Source organism: Tamandua tetradactyla, chromosome 23 (assembly GCF_023851605.1).
Source record: "Tamandua tetradactyla isolate mTamTet1 chromosome 23, mTamTet1.pri, whole genome shotgun sequence".
Classification (NCBI taxonomy): domain Eukaryota; kingdom Metazoa; phylum Chordata; class Mammalia; order Pilosa; family Myrmecophagidae; genus Tamandua; species Tamandua tetradactyla.
Window position 1 is genome coordinate 39,929,190 of NC_135349.1, and position 14,812 is coordinate 39,944,001.

General features: G+C 39.2%; 1 pseudogene; it reads left to right on the forward strand.

Moving 5' to 3' along the window:
• The first annotated feature begins 428 nt into the window (after positions 1-428).
• On the forward strand, positions 429-1,063 carry LOC143666637 (sentrin-specific protease 8-like; annotated as a pseudogene).
• Positions 1,064-14,812: the final 13,749 nt, after the last annotated feature.

Genomic DNA, 14,812 nt, shown 5'->3' on the forward strand with positions numbered 1-14,812 from the left:
ACCACTGATTCACAGTGAAACACAATGATAATCATCAGCATCATTATTATTATTGTGAAATAGTTGCCTAGTCCACAAGTGGACTAAAATAATAACAAATAACACTTATTAATTGTTAATAATTTTCCAGGCAATAGGCGCTTTACATGCATTATTTTTATTCCAAACTTTTAGATGATGAAACTGTTGCTCATATAAATTAAGGGGATTGCTGAAGCCCACACAAACAGTAAGTGGGTTAGATCAGGACTCAAAGTCAGGATTTCCAGAGGCCCTAAAAACCAAAATTACTCTCTGAAACGTCATGCTTAGTCTTTCCAACCAGGAATAAAGAGAAAGTCACTAATACAAAGGTTCCTGAAATCTGATTTGGGTGGTGAGGCCCAAGGCAGCTTCTGGAGTCTTGGAGCAGCCCTGGTCAGTAAAAGATGGACCCTGTGGTCTTGAGTTACATAGACAGTCTCCTGCAGCAATCAGATGTCTCACTATTGGATCCTCCAAGCTGGCCAAACTACCATGTTATCGTATTTGCCTTGCAGTGCTTTGTCAACAGTCAATTTCATGACCACTCTGACCAAGTGCTTCTTCAGCCCCAAAGTCACCCAGTTCATCAAGTGTACTTGCAACCCAGTGGAGATGGACATGTTCCGTGAACCCCTGGACCTCACCGACAAGAGAGATGTATTCCTAGCTATCAATAATAACTCCAAACAGGTAGCTGGGGGAATCCATTGGAGTTTGTGGTTTATCTCCAAGATTAAAATAGCTTTACTCATTAGGAGTTTCATAGCAGGAGCAACTCAATCCATGCAAAGCAGGTAGCAGAGGAACTAGAAGCTTCCTTAGGCAGAAATGGAGACAAACTGGACTTTGTGGAAGAGAAAGTCCACACTCACAAAGCAGCTAAGACTGTGGGGTGTATGTGATATGTAACACTGAGGCCTTGGGTCAGAACTTCTTTAGGCAACAGCCAAAAACACTACTGCAGCTACTCACACTTATATACATCACAAAAAAGAGGGGAGAATGGAAAAACCTCATTGCCAAATTTGCTGAAAATTAGTTATTGAAGTATATTTGTGACATTTTAAGTCTCCTCTTTCTGCTCCCATTTATTGGATGGCTGCAATCTCAGTGCCTGAGGGAAGTCGCCCGGTAGAGGAAAAGTTAGTATTCTTACTTTTTCTGGAAAGAATGTCATTTTTCTGCACTATCTCAGTGGAAGTTTCACTATAACTCTTACCTGAGAGCAATATGTTCTGTGCAAGTATCTTGAACGTATGCACCAAAAACTGAAAACCAATTTAACATTCATTGCCCATTAGCTTCAAGAAAGACTTTTCCTACCTATTGGTATATGTATCAGTTAGGGTTCTCTAGAGAAACAGAATCAACAGGAAATATTCGTAAATATAAAATTTATCAAAGTGTCTCATGTAACCATGAGAACATAGGGTCCGAAATCTGTAGAGGAAGCTGTGAAGCCGATGATTCTGATGGAGGGTCTGGACGAACTCCACAGGAGAGGCTCACCCGCCTAAGCAGGAAGAGAGCCTGTCTCTTCTGCATTCCCTTAAAAGACTTCCAGTGATTAGATCAAGCATCACTTATTAAAGAAGACACTCCCCCTGGCTGATTACAAATGGAATCAGCTGTGAATGTAGCCAACATGATCATGATTTAATTCTATGAAATGTCCTCATCGCAATAGACAGCCCAGCACTTGCCCAAACAGACAAACAGGTACCACCACTTGGCCAAGATGACACATAAGCCTGACACATGACAGTATAAAATTACTTTTCTTATGGTCTCTTCTATCAATATTGGCCTGTTTCAAAGTAAAAGCAATAATTTATAAAACAAATCAAACATATGTAAAATCCAAAGGAATGAATCTTAGAGAAAAGAGTGACAACTGAAATGCAAAAAGAAAACTATAGAAGAGGTAAACATTGTTGCACAACCCACATGTTTAAAGAGATCAGGTGGCTGAAGCAGATAAAGATCTAACTTTATTCAAGACCTAATTATTATGAGAATCAGTTATTTAATTCTGTGGTATCTCTTCCTTTCATCATGTAAAGGCTTTCCTGCCTATTTGTTTAATCTTTGCAAATATTGGATAAAGATGATGTTAGCCTATCTTTTCCCATCTAATTGTGAAATGTTTTAAGAAAGAGGGAATCTTGAGTAATTTCATGAAAATAAATGGCCCAAATTAAAAATAAAGAGAAAGTCACTGCTACCAACAATATAAATGATGTAACAATTTGTAAATATTGAAAAAATTTTATATAGCATTATGACATCAATAACTATGGTAGTTTGGAGTTTTATGTACTGAGAAAAACATGTTCTTAAACCTAATCCTATAGGTATGAGCCTATTGTAAGTAGGAATTTTAAAAAGTAACAATTTTATTCACACAACATATATGCTGGTTTGAAACTGCCATATTCTTTAATCCTCATTCAGTGTTGCTGGGTGGGATCTTTTTTATTGTTTCCATGGGGTTGCAACCCACTCAATTGTGGATGGTACCTTTTGATTAGGTGGTTTTCATGGAAACGTGTCTTTACCCATTCAAGGTTGGGGTTGCTTACTGGAGCTCTTTAAGAAGGAATCATTTTGCAAAATGCTTCACAGCCCACATAACCAGAGATCTTTGTAGATGAAGAAGGAAAACATCTCTGGGTGAGCCTCATAAAACAGAAAGCTGGTAGAGAAAGCTGGCAGATGTCGCCATATGCCTTCCCAGCTGTCAGAAGTGTCCAAAAGCCAAAAACCTTAGCAGACGCCAACAAGGTGACTTCCCAGATGACAGAGGTGTTTTGAATGGTATCAGCCTTTCTTGAGTGAAGGTAACCTCTTATTGGTGCCTTAATTTGGACATTTTCAAGGCCTGAGAACTGTAAACTGCAACTTAATAAATTCCCTTTTTAAAGGCCATTCCATTTCTGATATATTGCATTCCAACAGCTTTAACAAACTAAAACACCATACAATCCATCCTAAGTGTACAATCAAAGGCTCTTGGTATAATCACATAGCTATGCATTCACCAACATTGTCATTATGAGAACATTCTCATTTCTTCCAAAAAAAATCCTATGCCCCTAAATCCCCCTATTATTGAAATTTGGTATAGTGTATTTGTAACAATTAATTAAAGAATATTGCAATGTTGCTGCCAACTATAGACCTTAGTTTGTATTAATTATGTTTTTCGCATGTACTGTCCCATCACTAACACCTGCAACAGTGATGTACATTTGTTCTAATTCTCATAAGAACTCTCTTGGGAATGCAAGGTTAGTTCAGTGGTAGAATTCCTACCTGCCATGCAGGAGACACAGGTTCAATTCCTGGCCCATGCACATCCCCCCAAACAAACAAACAAGCAAAACAATCAAACAAATAAATTCAACAAATGGTGTTACAATAATGGGATACTCATATGGAAAAATAACGAAATGTGACCCCGCCATACAGCATACCAAAAACAAACAAACAAACAAAAAAGAACTCTCCTATACTTGTACAACCAACCACCATCACTAAGTCTGTTCTTATCCTCTAACTTTTCCGATGACATACATGACCCTAGCCTTCCTCCTTCAACCATACTCATACTCAGCTTTGTTAACTACACTTACAGTATTGCACTACCATCACACAGTATTGCACAACCCATTTCCATCATTTACAATCAAGTTTATAAAATATTCTGTACTTCTTAAGCATTGATTGATGAATCTCTATTCCCTTTCCAACTCCTGATAACCTACGCTCTTGAATTTAACTCCCAGAGTTTGCTCATTATAATCAGTTCACATTAGTGAGAGCATACAATATTTATTCTTTTGTTTTTGGTTTATTTCACTTAACCAAATGTCCTCAAGGTTCACTCACATCATTGCAGGCATCACAACTTCATTCATTCCTGCAGCTCCACAATATTCCAGCATATATATATACACTATCGTTCGCCCTTCCACTCCTCAGTCAATGGATCCTTGAGCCACTCCATCTATTGGTAATCATGAAAATGCCACCATAACCACCAGTGTGCAAATGTGTATGTGTCCCTACTTCAGTTCTTCTGAGTATACGCCTAGTAATGGGATTGCTGAATCACATGACAATTTTAGATTTAGCTTCCTGAGAAACTGCTACACTGCCTTCCAGGGCAGGTGCACAATTCTACTTTCCTACCAACCATGAATAGGTATTCCTCTTTCTCCACATCTTCTCCAGCATCTGTAGTTTTTGTTTATTTTTTTATAACAGTTTTATTCACACACTAGACAATTCATCTTAAGTGTACAATCAATGGCTTCTGGTTTAATCACAGTTATGCATTCACCACCACAATCTATATGAGAACATTCCCATTTCTTCCAAATAGAAGGAAGAAAAGAAAAAACATCCCATTCCTCTCCCTAATAATCCCTTATTGTTGACATTTAGCTTTAGCATAGTGTCTTTGTTATAATTAATGAAAGAATATTACAATGTTACCATTATCTATGGACTTCAGCATTAAGTGTATCTTTCTCATTTACCATCCCATTTTTAACACCTTGTAATAGTGACATACATTTGTTCTAGATCACATAAAAACTTTCTTATACAATTAGCCACCATACTGTCTACGCTAGGTTTTGCTAAGTTATACATTTCCAGTTCTTATCCTTGAATTTTCCTTCTGGTGACATACATGCCCCTAGCCTTCCTTTTTCAACCACATTCACACTCAGTTTTGCTCACTACACTTACAATTACACAACCATTACAATTAATGGTTGTCTTACCATTATACAGAATTGGGTTAGCCATTTCTGAACCTTCACAAGCAACCTTATTGAACATTCTGTACTCTTCAAGTGTCAATTGCCCAATCTCTACCCTCTTTCTATCTCTAGATAACCTGTGATCTCTAATTCAACTCTCAGAGTTCACTCATTATAGTTGAGTCATGTTAGTGAAACATACAGTATTTGTCCTTTGGTTCTTGGCTTATTTCACTCAACATAATGTCATCAAGGTCCATCCACATTGTTGCATGTATCATGACTTCATTCCATCTTAAAACTGCATAATATCCCATCATACTTTTTACCACAGATTGTTTATCCACTCATCAGTTGATAGACATTTGGGCTGTTTCCATCCATTGGCAATGGTGAATAGTGTGCTATAGACATTGGTGTGCAAATGTCTGTTCATGTCCCTGCTTTCAGTTCTTCCAAGTGTATATCTAGTAATGGTATTAGGATCATATGGCAATTTTATACTTAGCTTCCTGAGGAACCACCGAACTGTCTTCCAGAGTGATTGTACCATTTTGCATTCCCATCAAAAGTAAATGTACCTATTTCTCCACATCGGCTCCAACACTTGTGGTTTTTTAATAATGGCCACTGTAGTAGGTATGAGATGGCATCTCATTGTGGCTTTGATTTACATTTCCCTCATAGTGAGGTTGAACATCTTTTCATATACCTTTTAGCCATTTGCATTTCCTCTTTGGAAAAGTATCTATCCATGTTGTAAGTAGAACTTTCTTATGAAGTTATTTCAATTAAGTCATGAACCACCTCAATCAGGATAGGTCTTAATCCTATGACTAGAGTCCTTTATAAGTAGCATGAAATTCAGAGAGAGCAAGAAAGACACAAAGAAAGCAGTCAGAAGCTGTACATTAATGGAACCCAAGAGAAGGGAGAGACCAGGAGATGCTGCCTTGTGCCTTGACATGTGACAAGCTAAGGACCAAGAACTGTCAGCAGCCAGTACCAAAATGCTAGTCTTTGGAAAGAAAGCATCACTTGATAATGCCTTGATTTGGACTTTCTTTTAGACTCAAAACCATAAGTAATAAATTCCTTTTGTTTAAGCCGACCCATTTCATGGTATTTGCCAGAACATCCAAGGAAACCAAAACAATAACTAGAGTGTATTAATCAACAAGCAATAGAGAAAAGAATTTCCAATCAACAGATGTCAACAGTGGCATTTGCACAGTCCTATCATGTAAAAACAAATGAAGTCCATAACTTCTTCAGTAAATGGATAATTTATCCAAAAAGAAAAGGTATTTCAATTTCAAATACATGTATAAAATGAGCATACTCATTCTCTAGAGCATAAAAAATTATTTGGCATTAAAAATTTGAAAGGAAAATAACTACAGTGAAAGACATTGGTGAATTTCAATTCATATATTCTTGATCAAATTCATCATTCCAGTACAGGAATTACAAGTAGCTGCAGATTTGTTTTATGTCTAGATTGTTTTACTTTCCATTTATTTCAGCAGCTTTGCATATAGAGTTATATTTTATTACCTTCTGAAAAGTTAAAGCTATTTCTGATAAGTTAAAGGTTTTTTTCCCATGCAATTTCCTTCTTTTGTAATAATGGAATTTACCTCACTGTAGAAAAAGTGATAATAATGCTGTTTCCAATAAATCAGCTAAAAACTTGAGGCAAAGTAACTCTTATGGGGTCTTACCAGATCTCCAAATCACAGAATCTTAGAGCTGAAAGTGACTCTACTACCAAGATCCAGATCAACTCCATCATTTTCCAAATGATGAAACTGAGGTCCAGAGAAGTATTCAAGGTTTCAGTCAGAAATCACCAAATTCCTTTCATCTGTCTCAAGATTTGCCATACAGTATATGGCCCAGGCACTCCTGGTATTGAATTTAAAACCACCTAATTTCAGGGAGAGTCTAAAATTTCTAATGCTTAAAGCTTCATGTCATGCTCAGGCTCATGTGTCAACTTGGCCAAGTGGTGGTTGGGCAAGTGCTGGCCTGTCTGTTGCAATGAGGACATTTCAAAAGATTAGATCATGTTCACGTCAGCTGCATCCACAGCTGATTCCATTTGTAATCAGCCAAAGGAGAGTGTCTTCTGCAATGAGTGATGCTTAATCTAATCATTGAAAGCCTTATAAGGAGGATTCAGAATAGACAGGCTCTTCCTGTTTCGGCTGGTGAGCCTCTCTTGTGGAGTTCATCCAGACCCTCCATTGGAATCGTTGGTTTCACAGCCTACCCTACGGATTTTGGACTCTGCGTTCCCGCGGTCACGTGAGACAGTTTTATAAATTTTGTATTTGCAAGTGTTCCCTGTTGATTCTGTTTCTCTTGATAACCCTAACTAATACACTTCATATAACATCATTTTCCCAGCATCATTGAAGGAGATGCTGATCAAGTTATTGAACAAATTGCTTTGACCAGCAGCATGATGGGAAAAATGAACCTGTTTTATTTTAAATCCATGTCTGATCTTTATCATTTTAAAAAATAATTGAAGGGGTGCATGGGTAGTTCAGTAGTAGAATTCTAGCTGGCCACACAGGAGACCAGGGTTCAGTTCCCTGACCCTGGACCTCTCCCCCTGCAAAAAAAAGTTGCAAACAAAATTCCCTATGATATATATATCACATATCTGCCTCTGTGTGTATTTATAGATATAGAAATGCATATATGTAGGGAGACACATTAAAGAAATCATTGAAGTATATAGCAACCACCTAAAATGTACCCACTACCTGTGCCATTCTTTACAATATAAGCTTCTCAAAGACAGGAAGCCTATCTTGTTTTCACTCTTCAAATTTACAGCAGTCCTCATCAAGCTAATGCTCATTGAACATTTATTTAATCACTGAATGGAAGGAGAAGAAAAAACCAGCAACCTACAGGAGACATTGCTCCAAGAAGAGGCAGGAGTTTAAAATATTACAAAAGAATAATTCATGGAATGTACTTCATATATTAAAAGTATTAATAGAAAATAGGCTGGAAGATAACATAATCCACCTTCAATTTAATGTGAAGGTGCTCTAATCTCTGGACTCTGAAAGTTAGCAACCTGGCTCTCAGCATCTGTTTCCCAAGACGTATTGTTCACTCCGCTGACTCTATGTGCCCAGGCAACATCATCTCCCCTGGGTTGCCCTTAAGCTCAGTCTGTCAGCTGAATCCCATATCACGACTGAGGAGCCTGAGAGCTTTCCTGGCCTTAAGTTTGAAAGTAAGATTTTATCAAAAGTCCATTATGTTCATATGGAAAGGGCCTTTGTTAATCTGCTTTGTTATCACCTAGGCATAAGGAGGAGGAAAATGGAAATAGGTGCCTGGTGGGGATATTGTAGAGCATGGTCACACCCAGCAGTCAAATCCTCCATCTCAAGCCAACAAAGAACCCTGTCTTTGTTTCTTAGAGGTCATAAGAGTGTAAATGATCATAGCTCAATATACTGTTAATAAAGACAACACCATAATCCCTATATTACTCACATTATGGACAGCTCATGAAGCACCTATGACTAAAAGGTAATCTCAGTCCCATCCAACCCCTACAAGCACCATCTAAGAGAAGTTAAGGGCTGTGCAGTGGAAATTCCCTTGGGCAAAGTTCCATATCTGCCTTTTACTAGCTTTGTGTTCTTTACCAAGTCACCTTACTTCTCCGAGCTTTGGTTTCTTCAGCTACAGAATGATGTATAGGACTGCAGTGAGTCTTTACCAAGTCACCTCACTTCTCTGAGCTTTGGTTTCTTCAGCTACAGAATGACGCATAGGATTGCAATGAGTCTTAAATGTTTTAAGGTATGTAAATACTCAATAAGTTGACGGTTTTATTGCCACTACTCTAGTCAGTCCAATGTCACCATTGTCCTCCTGCTTTCAGTCATCTCCACACTAATATATGTAATCACATTTTCTCTCTTATCTTGAGGGTCTTCCTCTCCCTGGCACCTCAGTAACTTCAAGATTACCATCTGTATTAGCTAGGGTTCTCTAGAGAAACAGAATCAGCAAGAGATATCTGTAGATATAAAATTTATAAAAGTGTCTCACGTAACCATGGGGATATAGAGTCCAAGGTCTTTAGGGAGTCAGTCGTGAGCTGGCAGTTCCAATGCAGGTCCTCAACGAACTCTCAGGAGAGGCTGGCTGGCTGAAGCAGGGAGAGGATCATCTCTTCTGAAGCCTCCTTAAAAGCCTTCTGGTGATTAGATTAAGCATCACTCATTGCAGAAGACACCCCCAACGTGGATGGCACCCACGTGGTCATAATTTAAGTCTATGAAATGTCCTCATAACAACAGACAGGCCGGCACTTGCCTGACCAGACAACTGGGCACCACCACCTAGCCAAGTTGGCACATGAACCTGACCATGACACCATCCTTGCAGAACCCTTCCCTAACCCTCCACTTAATAATAATGTCAGCTTATTATGTGTGTGGAATTTGCTAAGCACTTTCCATATGCCATCATAAATCCTCACAGAACCCTGGAATGCAGGTTCCAATATAGACTATATTTTATGGGTGTAAAAACTGAGCCATAGAAAGTGAAGAGGTCTGCTCAAGATCACACCATTAGTAAGTGGTAGAGCTGTGATTCTTACCCAGGCATTCTGCCTCCCCAGAGTCTTCTTTTCCACCCAGTGCTCTATAATTTTCTCTTTCCGTTCAGAAATCCATGTGTAGCACAACCTGGGCTTCACCATTCTCTATGCTTCCATGTAGTCTAATATTAAGCCTTGCACTAGACTATAAGCTCCTCGAGGACCATGTCACCATCTCTGCCCTTGGTCCAGCAGGGCACCTAGTTAGATGTCCTGCCCTATACCTAGTAGTAAGTCCTTGTCAATCAAATAAGTCTAGCCACTTCTTTTATCCTTGCCAGCAGCCATCAGTTAAAGAAACTACAATCATTTACTTTCAAGATGACCTCATTTCCAAGCACGCTCCCTCTATCTTCCCTTGGTCCAGCCACACTGGCTTCCTTGCTCTTCCACAAACACACCAGGAGCACCCCCACCTCAAGCCTTCGCACTGGCTGGTTTTGCTTCTGCAATAGTCTTCCTGTACATATACACATGGCTTACTTTCTTGCCTCTTTAAGTCTTTACTCAAAAGTCCCTGTGCTGGTCTGAGTCTGTGGTGGAACCCAGAAAAGCCATGCCCTTTGATCCTCATTCAATATTGCTGGGTGGGAGCATTTTAATTGTTTCCATGAAGATGTGACCCACCCAATTGTGGTGGTAACTTCTGATTAGATGATTTCCATGGAGGTGTGTCTCCACCCACTGAAGGTGGAGTTGCTTACTGGAATCCTTTAAAAGCGGAAACATTTTGGAGACAGTCCCTTACTTTTTGGTAGAACCACGTGAAAGCCAGCAGACGCCACCAGGTTCACCATGTGCCCTTCCAGCTGAGAGAGAAACGTTGAGCATTGTCGGCCTTCTTGAACCAAGGTATCTTTCTCCAGATGCCTTTGATTGGACATTTCTATAGACTTGTTGTAATTGGGACATTTTCTTGGCCTTGGAACTGTAAATTAGCAATTGATTAAATTCCCCTCTTTAAAAGCCATTCCATTTCTGGTATATTGCATTCCAGCAGCTAGCAAACTACAACAGTCCCCTTCTCTGGGACTTTTCTAAACATTCCGTTTAAAATCAAAACCTCCTCTACATCCTTTCTCCTTTCTTTACCTCTCTGCCTTGATGAATTTTCTCCATTCCATTGTACTACTACTCCTCTGTTTTTCATTTTTTTAATGTCTCTCTCTCCCTACTAGAACATAAACTACTAGTCAAAAAATCAAGACTGTACCTCCCACTCCAGTGCTCTATCCACCATACCATATTAAATGCAGACTCCTGATCCTCCAGGAATGGAACTCCAGCCTCCTGTGTTCACTGCTCTCTCCCAGCACCCAGAACACAATGCAGAATAGAGTAATTGTTCAATAAAAGTGTGTTAAATATCTGTCCCCTCCTTGGCCTTTCCTCTTCTCAGAGCAGAAATTCCACAGAGAAAAACATGTCCCTCCCTTCCCCCTTTCTGAGTCTTATGAGCAATCCCCCAAAATAGCCTGTTCCTTCCACCAGTCCAAAAGGTACCAAGCAAGCCATCTTCCCCACTGAGCAAAGTCAGGCTTTCAACGGCACATACAGTCCCAGGAATAATGCCTAGCAAGGCAAAGGAGGATAAGTGGCCTTCAACGAGCAAGATAAAAATCAGTGGGAAAAGCCAAGCAGGCTCAATTTAAATGACACAATTTGTTATTGCAAGTTATGAGTCTGTTTCTCCAAAAGAAAAACAGTCTGGAAAATCAGTAGACCTATAGTCTGAAGAATATTATCCCAACAGGAGCAAGTCCCATTCAGTAATTAGCTCTTCCAGCTCTACCACCTGTTGAATGCAGACAAAAGACCAAAGCCTCCAGACCACACTGAACTACACCTTGCACTTGGGCTTTCTAAGTTTCAAGTAGTGCCCTATATATTTTTTTTCAATCAATCATAAAAGTGTCTTTTGTTTGCAGCATGGTGCCTATTTACCCCAGAGCTTTCTAAGGCTTTATAAGCCTCTCCCAGCGATCAATGTCCACAAGGTTCATGGAAGGTGAACGCAGTCCAACTCAAAATGACATCTTCATCCTCATAAGAAAAGAGACTCTGATACCCAGTGACCTACTCTAATTGGAGTCTCCAGGGACTCTCCTTCATTCTCTGCCCAGTCAAAGTGAGGCTTGGTGTTTAATGTGGTATGGTAGGAGAACTGCAGTAGGTGTGAATACCAGTCCTGTATTTTTGTATAATCTTGTTCTTAGAGCTTTTGCAAATCAGTTAAAAAGAAAAAAAAAAACCTCTCTGGACCCCAGTTTCACTGAGCACTTAGCGTGGTGAAGAGAAAGAAGTGCCATCAGTTGAAGGCAGAGCTAAAATTCAAACCTGAGTCTCAAAACCCCCAAACGTGTGTAATCTTAACCCCTCCATTACGTTTCTTCTCCATTCATCTCAATGGCCTTGCCCCCTTCCTCTCCAAAATGTTAGCTTCTCTTCTCTCAGGCAAGGGAATTTCTTTCTTTTTTTTTTTCTTTTCTTTTCAAATTATGTGGCTGTTTTTGACAAAATAGCACATTATCTTCTTTGATATCATCTGAAATAATCACAATTGCTACAGTGCATCATGCTTTTAATAAAAAAAAAAAAATAAAGTGTAAACATTATGTCTTTCCAAGACTCAATTTACACAAATTACATATTAGGTGAAGCAGGCCCAAGAAGGCATTGTGTTTGGAAAGAGAACATGATGTAAGCATTAGAAAACAGCTGAAGCATAGTCCAGAAAGCCTTAAAAATGGGATGGAGCAGCCAGCATAGGCATGGAGCGTAGAGACTGTGAAACCTCCTTTTTTTTTTTTTTTTTACAATGTCGGTATTTTCTGGTATAATTAGAATCAGATCGTGTGCAATATAATCATCACCTGATAACATAATTCCGTCAAACATGGAAGAGTAATATTCAAGTGAATGAAGCATGAACATAATTCACCTCAAGCAAGGGAGTGAAATTGTATTAGCAAAATGCCGCCAGATCCACTAATTAATTTGCTATATTATGCATGACAGGAAACAGCACTGAACAGAAAAAGGCTTGATTTTTCTCAGTTAGGGAGTTAGTAATGGGCATGCTTCCTCATAATTTATTGCTGCAATGGGCTCGTTATTTGATCAAGGATTGGCTGAAAGGTGATTCCATGAGGTAGAGCAATGCACAACCATGAGCCAGCAGAGTCCGTGTACTCACATAGTTAGCACATGTCAGGATCATTCTGCTTCACCACTCGCTATCTTAATTTAGAGAGCTTAGTCCTTTACTGAATCACTCAGCTGTACCCTTCCTTTCCACAAACCCAAGAAATGGGCAAATTAGCAGGTGCGTCCCTATGTCAATTCATCAGCATGAGTTGATAGATTCTTCAACTTCATCGTTGTTTCCTTGTCTCCCATAAATCACGGGGCTTCTAATGAAGTCAAACAGAAGAATACCAAGTTCTTACCATTTTACCTTGAAGATAGAAACCTTTGCAAGGTACGGTGGTTTAAAGCTGTACATACCCCCCAAAAAAGTGCTCTTGAATATAATCCATTCTTGGGGGTATAGGCATGCTGTTAGGAGGCCCCTTTAATGAGGTTACTTCAATTAAGGTGCAGCCCACCTCAATCAGGATGGGCTTTATCCTACTACTGGGGTTATAAACAGAAGAAATTCAGAGAGGGAGAAAGCCAGAAAGAGCAGCCAGAAACTGAACATCAGTGGAAACTGGAAGAGAAGGGAGCAACCAGGAGACGCTGTCATGCGACAAGCTAAGGGCCAAGGATCGCCAGTAGCTAGCTCCAGAATGCCACAGTCTCTAGGAAGAAAGCATCACCTTGGTGACAGCTTGATTTGGACTTTCTTTTAGCCTCAAAAGATGTGAGAGAATAAATTCCCATTATTTAATTGGAACTATTTCAGGGTATTTGCTTGAGCAGCCTAGAAAACTAAAATATGGGGTTTAAATTTTAATTACATTCTTTAACCTATATATTGATCATTTGGATTAAGATCAAAAGCCGGTACCCCTTCAAATTATTTACTTATAAGGATTAATCCACATAGGATTAATGATTAAGTTTTTAAGTTCAGGTTTCAGGCACACCTGGGTTCAAATCTTGATCCCAACACTGAACATTCTTGGGCAGGCCACTATACCTGGGAGCTTCAATGATCTCACATATACAAAAGGAGATATTAACAATTGTATCCACTACATTAGTAAGATAACATTTATCAAAAGTTTTGTTGAAAGACCGGTCACCTTGTCATCCTGCGATATTTCTGTTACTGTTGCTTGAAAGCAGGTGAGAGTACAATGAGTTGGGCACATCTGTCCTCTCCTGGAGAACCCACTAATAACTCCACTCTCCACGAATGTAGTACGCTCTTCCATTTTGCTTGCCACAGCTCATCTATTAGATAACTTTACCCCAGCCAAAAAAAAAAAAAAAAGCAAGACCCAACTATATGCTGTTTCCAAGAAACCCACTTTAAATATAAAGGTATAGGTTAAAAGTAAAAGAATGGAAATTGAAAATATACATAACACATGTGCCAGTTTGAATCTCTTGTGAGCCCCAGAAAAGTCAAGTTCTTTAATCCTCATTCAGTATTGCTGGGTGGGAGCTTTTTGATTATCCGTTGAGATGTGACCCAATTGTGGGTGGTAACTTTTGATTAGATGATTTCCATAGAGGTGTGTCTCCACCCATTCAAGGTGGGGTTGTTTACTGGAGCCCTTTAAGAGGGAACCATTTTGGAAAGAGCCAGGAGAGCACACGCAGTCAGAGACCTTTGGAGATAATGGAAGAAAATGCCCCCAGGGGAGCTTTATGAAACAAGAAGTCTGGAAAGAAAGCCAGCAGATGTCGTCATGCTCACCATGTGCTTTTCCAGTTGAGAGAGAAACCCTGAATTTCATCAGCCTTCTTGAACCAAGGTATCTTTCTTTGGATGCCTTAGATTGGTCATTTCCATAGCTTTGCTTTAATCTGAACATTTTCACAACCTTAGAACTGTAAACGGGCAACTTAATAAATTTCCTTTTTTAAAAGCTGTTCCATTTCTGGTGTATCACATTCCAGCAGCTTGCAAATAGAACACCATGGAAGCACTATTCAAAACCATATATTAATTTAAAATAAAAGAGTTTAAAGACAATATAAAGAAGGCTGGTGTGGCTTTATTAATATCAAAGTGGACTAAAATTTTATATGATAAAGCAGGAGACCCAGAATAGCCAAAACGATTTTGAAAATGGAGAACCAAATTGGAGGACTTAATCTTCCCAATTTTAAAACTCGTGTTTACAATAGCATCAGAAGACATTAAACACTTAGGTTTAAAAAAATACATTCAAGATCTGTTTGCTAAAAACTA